Source organism: Condylura cristata, unplaced genomic scaffold (assembly GCF_000260355.1).
Source record: "Condylura cristata isolate star-nosed mole 26May11 unplaced genomic scaffold, ConCri1.0 scaffold00025, whole genome shotgun sequence".
NCBI classification, from domain to species: Eukaryota; Metazoa; Chordata; class Mammalia; order Eulipotyphla; family Talpidae; genus Condylura; species Condylura cristata.
The window spans coordinates 22699670-22708074 of NW_004567126.1; the positions used below are offsets into that span (position 1 = coordinate 22699670).

General features: G+C 38.3%; 1 pseudogene; it reads left to right on the forward strand.

Moving 5' to 3' along the window:
• LOC105854051 overlaps positions 1 to 5345 on the forward strand; it is an 11460-nt pseudogene extending 6115 nt beyond the window's left edge.
• Positions 5346 to 8405: the final 3060 nt, after the last annotated feature.

An 8405-nucleotide genomic window follows, 5' to 3' on the forward strand; every position in this document is an offset into this window, starting at 1 on the left:
GAATGTTATATCTCAGCTAAAGGGCAATACGACCCTAAACTGTTCTTAGGAAAAACAATGATTGTAATCTCTCAGCCCAGTTCCTGTGCTGATATCATCCCACTACTTACTCCTAACGTATAAAAATAAACCTCTGCTGAAGGCAGAGCAGGAAGACTTGCACCCAACTCTGACTCCCGTGTCTCCCTCGCTCCCCTTTCCCCCTTTTTCTCCCTTTCCCCCTTTTTTAGGCATCTCCACTCGCCGAAGCCTTCCCACCTTAGGGTCCTGCCTGTCTTGCCTCCAGACACCTCAATAGTTGGAGCTGGTCTCCAACATCAAACTCCAAAGCATTAAATGCCAACCAAGAATACTCTACCCTGTGAAGCTCTCCTTCCTGTACCAAGAAAGAATAAGGACATTCTCAGACAAACAGAAACTCCACAATTTCGTCAAGACTAAACCCCCACTCCAAAAACTACTACAAAAAGTCCTCAAACCAAATCCAACATTAGAATGAACAAGAACAGCTCAGAACAACGAATAAAAATACAGAAGGACCAAAATGGCAAATGTAGGTGCCAGTATATCAATATTATCTCTAAATGTAAATGGCTTAACCTCAGTTAAAAGACAGAGTTGCCGGATGGATTAAAAAACAGAAGCCATCATTCTGCTGTCTGCAGGAAACACATCTAACTACAAAAGATAAAAAACAGACTGAAAATAAAAGGATGGCCAACAATCCTACAAGCAAATGGGCCAAAAAAGAAGGCAGGAACCGCTATACTTAGATCAAATAGAGTTCAAACTAAAAAAAAGGTTAAAATAGATACAGAAGGCCACTACATTATGATTAAATGGACAACACAACAAGAAGAAATAACAATCAACATATATGCACCAAATGAAGGAGCACCAAAATATGTTAGGAAACTACTGGCATCTATGAAAATGTTTATCAGAGAGAATATATACATGCCAGTCTCAACAATAGACAGATCAAGACAAAAAATAAGTAAAGACACTAAAGCTCTGAACAACGACCTGGACAACATGGGTCTAGTGGACATCTATAGAATACTGCACCCCAGAAAATCTGAGTACACACTTTTCTCAAATCCTCATGGATCATTCTCTAGGATTGACCACATACTAGGTCACAAGATAAATATCAATAGATACACTAAGATCGAAATCATACCAACTATTTTCTCCAACCATGAAGGAATCAAACTAGAAATAAACCATATGGAGAAGGCAAGAAACCCACCTACCACGTGGAGACTAAAACCCACACTACTGGAAGACCATTGGATCAATGAGGAGATCAAGATGAAATTAGAAACTACTTGGAGAAGAATGACAATGACGGCACAAGCCTCCAAAACATATGGGACACATTAAAAGCAGTTATAAGAGGAAAATATATAGCAATACAAGCTCACATAAAGAAACAAGAAATAGCTGAAAGAAATAACCTTATGTCCTACCTTAAAGAATTGGAAAAAAAACAAAATAACCCAAAAGCCAGCAGAAGACAAGAAATAATAAAAATCAAATCAGAAATAAATGAAATGGAAGTCAGGAAAACAGTCCAAAAAAAAAAAAAAATCAATGAAACCAAAAGTTGGTTCTTTGAAAAAAATAAGATAGACAGGCCACTATCCAGACTCAAAGAAAACACAAGAGAAAGCACAAATAAACACAATCATTAACGAAAGAAATAACAGACCCAGCAGAAATCAAAAGAATAATCACAGAATACTATGAGCAACTATATGCAAACAAATTGGACAATTTAACAGAAATGGATAAATTCCTACAACTCTACAACCACCCAAATCTTGATAAAGAAGAAATAGAACAGCTAAACAGACCAATTATAAGCAAGGAAATAGAAGTAATCAAAACCCTCCCCAAAAATAAACGTCCAGGACCAGATGGATTTGCAAATTAATTTTACCAAACATTCACAAAAGAACCAGTGCCCATTCTATACAGACTCATCCACAATATTGAAAAAGGAAAACTACCACAAACGTTCTACGAAGCCAACATCACAGTAATACCAAAACCTAACAAAGAAAACACAAAAAGTAAATCAGACCAATCTCCCTAATGAACACCAATGCAAAAATTCTCAACAAAATCTTAGCTAACAGAATCCAACAATGCATTTAAAGAATAATATACCACGACCAAGTGGGCTTTATCCCAGGAGCACAAGGATGGTTCAATAAAAGAAAATTAATGTAGTCCATCACATCAACCAACAGAAGAATAAAAACCACATAATCATATCAATAGATGCGGAAAAGGCTTTTGACAAAGTTCAACACCCTTTTATGTTTAAGGCCCTTGAAATTCTCGTAATAGAAGGAACGTACCTCTACATGATAAAAAGCCATCTATGAAAAGCCATCTATGAACAGCCAATATTATCCTCAACGGAGAAAAGCTGAAAGCCTTCCCTTTGAGATCAGGAACAAGACAAGGGTGTCCACTATCACCACTACTCTTCAACATACCACTGAAAGTTCTAGCCAGAGTACTAAGACAGAAAAAAGGCATACAAGGAATCCAAATAGGAAAAGAAGAAGTAACACTATCCTTATTTGCAGACGACACATTAATTTATATGGAAAACCCTAAAAGCTCCACAGAGGAACTAATCAAAACCATCCACCAGTTTAGCAAGGTAGCAGGATATAAAATCAACACACAAAAGTCAGAGGCTTTCCTATATACAAACAACCAAGCAGAAGCAGAGATAAAAAAAATACCATCCCCTTTTCAATTAAAACAAAAAAGAATCAAATACTTGGGAGTCAACCTAACAAAGGAGGTAAAAGACCTCTACAAAGAAAATTAGAAAACACTGTTAGAAGAAATACAAGAAGACACCATGAAATGGAAAGACATCCCCTGCTCATGGATCGGGAGGATTAACATCATCAAAATGGCCATCCTGCCAAAAGCAATATACGCATTTAATGCCATCCCCATAAAAATCTCAATGACATTCTTCAAATAGAAAAAATGTTGATGAGATTCATATGGAACAACAAAAAACTTCAAATAGCCAAAACCCTCATGTCTAAGAAAAATCAAAATGGAGGCATTACAATCCCAATCTTCAAGCTGTACTACAAAGCCATAATTATCAAAACTGCATGGTACTGGAATAAGAAAAGGCACACAGACCAGTGGATTCAAATAGAAAACCCAGATATAAACCCACAAGTTTATGGACACCTAATTTTTGACAAAGGAGCAAAGAAGATACAGTGGAATAAAGAAAATTTGTTCAGCAAGTGGTGCTGGGAAAACGGGGAAGCTACATGCAAAAAAATGAAACTTGATCACTGCCTCACTTCAGTCACAAAAATCAACTCGAAGTGGATTAAAGACCTAGACATTAAGAACGGAAACCATAGAATACCTAGAAGCAAAGATGGGTCAAACACTACACGACATACACTTCAGCGACATCTTTAAAGACAGAGCATCCAACGCCACAATAGTGAAGGCAAAGATAAACAGATGGGACTACATCAAGTTAAAGAGCTTCTGTACAGCAAAAGAGACATTACTAAAAACAAACAGACAGATCACTAATTGGGAACACATTTTTCTCACACAAAAGTAGAGATATAAAGTAGTGATCACAAAAATATAGGGAGAACTGATGAAACTCAACAAAAATAAAGTAAACAACCCCATCAATAAATGGGCAGTAGAGCTAAAAAGACACTTCTCCAAAGAGGAAATGCAGATGGCCAACAGGCATATGAAAAAAAAAATTCAACATCACTCGTAGTAAGGGAGATGCAAATTAAAACCACAATGAGATACCACTTCACCCCAGTGAGAATGGCACATCTTCAAACAACTAGCAACAACAAATGTTGGCGAGGAAGTGTGGAGGAAAAGGAACTCTCCTGCACTGCTGGTGGAAATGCAAACTAGTACAACCACTATGGAAAACTGTTTGGAGGTTCCTCAAACTGCTAAACATGGAGCTTCCCTAGGACCCAGCAATCCCACTCCTAGGTATCTACCCAAAAGACACAAAAACACTAATTGAAAAAGATACCTGTACTCCCATGTTTATTGCTGCTTTATTTACAACTGGAAAAACATGGAAGCAGCCCAAATGCCCAAAAGTAGATGACTGGATTAGAAAGATGTGGTACATATATACAATGGAATATTATTCAGCAACCAAAAGAGAAACACATGTCTTTTGCAGCAACTTGGATGGAGCTGGAAAAGATCATGCTTAGTGAGATAAGCCAGGAAGAGAAAGAAAAATACCGGATGGTTTCACTCATAGCAGGAGTATAATGGACCAGGCGAGAAAATAACAAAAATAATGAACAACCATATACCAGAGACATTTTGCGGGGGTGGAGTGGGGAATGGGATCAAAAACGGGGGGGTGAGGAGGGGAATGCACGGATTATGGTGATGACACACGGGTGACTTGGTGATGGGAAACCCATGAGGATTACAATTGAGATGAAAAAAATGCACAAAATGATGTAAAAATAAACTTTTGTAAAAATAAACTTTTGTAAAATAAAAAAAAAGAATACAATTCATTGTGAATCTACAGTTGTACTTCATTGCACACGGTCAGCAGTATGAATTCTGTGAATGTTCAACAAATCAACCCCAGCTGACCTGCTATATAATCGGTTTTTCCTCCATTTCCAAGCCACAAAATGAATGGGCACTGACAAATGGTTTTAGAAGATAATCGGTATTAACTGTAGCTTATGTGTTTTAATGACAGCAAGTTTTACCCTCAAATGATAAAGTCATAAAATTCCTTTAAAATTCTCTAAACCTTCAGTGCATCGGTCATGATAAATTCTAAACACTGACTCATGGTATTTGTTCTTTCACTTTGGGGTGCCCATCTGCTCTCAGCACTGAGGTTAATGCATCTGCATAGTTACCCTTTGATCAGATCATTGACATATTGAAAGAGATCCAATACCTGGCCGAGGTTATTGACAGAACGATCACTTACTTCTCTGGGCCAGTGCTTCAGAGCCTTTCCCATCGGTGTCTTCATACAAAGGGCCGTGGAGGTCCATGCAGCTGTTCATCTTCTGAGAAGCCCAGACACTGTAGTTGTCATCAAAGGCAGCAAACACCAGAGATAATAAGCTTGATGTAGAGGGATTTGCCGACTTCCATGGCAAATGTATGTATTTTCTTGTATGTATGTATTTTCTTGCCTTGAAGGACATTTTCCAGGACCTCCACATGGGCCCATGGCCCAAATAATGTCCATCCACCAGAATCTGTCAATGAAAAGTCAGATTAATATACTATTGAACTGTGTTTGTTAGATAACAGACCTGACACTCACTGAATTACACTTTGTTACCACGACATAGAAGTAACAGAAAAACTGATAGTAGACATAGGATCTATGTACACAAGATCTATACCGTGTGTGATCAACATTCCAATTTAGCACAGTTACCTATTTCTACTATAGCTTCCACTTAATCTAGGCAATTCACAAAAAGATCTTATTCTTGATCAGAGTCTTGCTGCTCCTCACAAATACAAAATTGGCACCTCATGGTTACACAGTCATCTTTCCAAAACATGAAATTCCGAGTAATGCAATTATGAAGCACTTGGAGAAAGCAATCCCAGTTCTACATGTATACCACTAGAGACAAATGTCAAGATGATTTCCAATTGCAAATTAAGTCTTATGAAGCAATTCTCTGTATCCACAGTGTTAGGGAGAAAACTGAATTCCAACCACACCCTCTGAAATACTAAAACCTCTTAACTTTTCCTATAGTAACTTCCGCTGCCTGCACGGAATTTGATTCAGTAGAATTAATCCTCCCTATGTGAGTATGGGATAACAGAGGTCAAAGCAGTGTTCTCCAGTCCAGGGGGGCTGGACTTCAGTTCATATGTTGTGAGTATTATTTTTACTTTGGCCTAGATGCACCAGTTCTGACCTCACATTCAGTAATTAAAAGCATTAGTCTTAAGAGTTACAGTTCTCGGCCCTCCCTGGTGGTGCAGCAGGCTGAAGCACAGCACTAAGCAGCTAAAGCCACTTCACCATGAGTTCAATCCCGCCTGCCCCGGAAGTGACCACATGGCACGGCAGACCTCTTCTGACCTGCTCACTGCTCCCCTCAGCAGTGCACTTCAATCTGCCTGTTCTGCTCCCTACTCTATTTCTGGTGAGTCCTCTCACTGTCCATGCACCTCCAGTCTGTACCCAGTTCTGTATGCATAAATAAATAAATCTTTAAAAATATATATTTATAGGTCTCAGGCTTCACTCTTTGCAGTTCTGCCTTGGAAGTTTGTAATTCCACTGTCCAAATAGGGCGAGATCCTTCATGGGTATTGAGGGTACTCACTTCCTTGAGGGAAATGCCCAGAAGTGAGGACAGGTAGCCGGTGGGCAGCACTGCTTCCGAGTGTCAGCCATTTATACCTATATGGTTACGGCCTTTGGGTGAGTTTTCAGTTTCAAAAGAAGACTTACTGATTCAAACATGTGTGAAAGCCAATAAGGATAGTAATCAACATTTGTGCCTATAATCTATGTGTTTGTAAGCATTTTAATCACATACTTGCGTTTGAAAAGACTTTTCCAGAACTTCAAAAAAGTGATTGCTAGGAAGATTACTGAATAGATTTTATAAAGCAACTCAGCACCTTGTTCCTGAATTTGTCCTTCAAACCATGTTCTAAGTGCTTCTCAGCCCCGAGCTTTTCTTCCAACAGATCAACTTCCTTGGGGAAGGAATCATAACATTATGAAGTCTTCATTATGCACCAGGAATGATTCTTGATCTGAGAGATACAGACACCCATTTTCTGACATCCAACACTTTGCACTGTAATCGATGTGAAAACCAAAGATATGTAAGTCCATACTTCCAGGAGTCTTACGAACAAAGTGTACATACAGTAGGCTGCTGTTATACAGATTAGTACTTAGTGGTTAAGGTATTTCAGAGTGAAATAAAAATGGAAAGCAGGCACATGGGTGATTTGGTGATGGGAAGCCCAAGGGGATTGCAACTGAGATGGAAAAAATGCACAAAATGATGTAAAAATTAACTATTACATAAAAATTTTTAAAAAATTGAAAGCATCCATGAGGAAAAGTGGGAACAGATCCGAAAGAAAACCCGACACTTGGAGGATCTTGACTTATTTGCAGAACACGAGCATGCACAATCCTAACACCTGAAGCACTGTCAGTAGAGGGCGTAGGGAGAGGGAGGACAGGAGCCGGCCAACACAACCTTGTAGGGTATGGCAGAATGACTGACGTTACACTTATTACAATGCAGCAAAGACTGGAGGGAGTATTGAAGTTGTAGAGAAGGAAACAGGAGAAAGAAAGGGAGTGAGGGAGGGACAAGTTACTGCAACTCAGGCATCACTGTGATCTGCTCTAGTTGCTACAGTCAGAATAAAGGACAGCAGAGACTCAAGCCATGGAGGACAGGAATACCATCTATTGTCTTCATCTGTAATTCCGCTGTCCAAATAATGTAAGAATGGATAAAGAGCAGTGGAAATCTTACTGAAGGATCAAGCTTAAGAATCAGAAATATAATTTTAGAATAGTCACTACATTTTTTAGAGATCTTTCAAGAGAAAGTAACATTTTTGCAATATGAGAACCCTCACAGTGAGAGTCAGCATCTGACTGTAGCCTTTATCTGTTTCATCTCTCAAGAATTAGCACTTTCTAGAGGAAAGCCATGAAGGGATTTTGGTTCTTTTTAGATACAAAACCTCTCATGAACAAGATTCAGTATCATTATTTCATGTGTGGGATGATCTACTATGTATATGTGCATCCCAAGTTATTCTTATAATAGGAAGAAAAGATAGTGGAAATGACTATATATAATCTTTTGAGCAGAATGGATTTTTAGACAAGATGGACACATTCTTACAGGAAACAAAGGTAACTATTTGCTATGAACTTTACTAGTAGTGAACATTTCTATAATTCTAAATAGGTAGCTATTAACTATGATTACACCTTCCTTGTTCTGATGAATTCCTCCTTGGAAAATATATAAGGTGTTTATTTGATGTAGCATTGGATTGCAACACTGTATTACTTAAGGGTCTAGGTTCACAACTCTAGATAGAGGTTACCACATCATGTCCACAAGACTGTATTTTAATAAATATAGACCAATCCAATTAAGACAGATGGTATTATTCTAGATGCTGTGGAAATAGCATGTAGTGTCTAATACAAGCCCTTACTACTAGGGAACTTATAATCTGGCCTTTTGTGACCATGTTTTCATCATTTCCCACTGGTGGTTCAATGTGGTCCTGCCTCAAAAGATAAAGAATATTTATGTATATTACTGAACTAGCTGAACCCTATT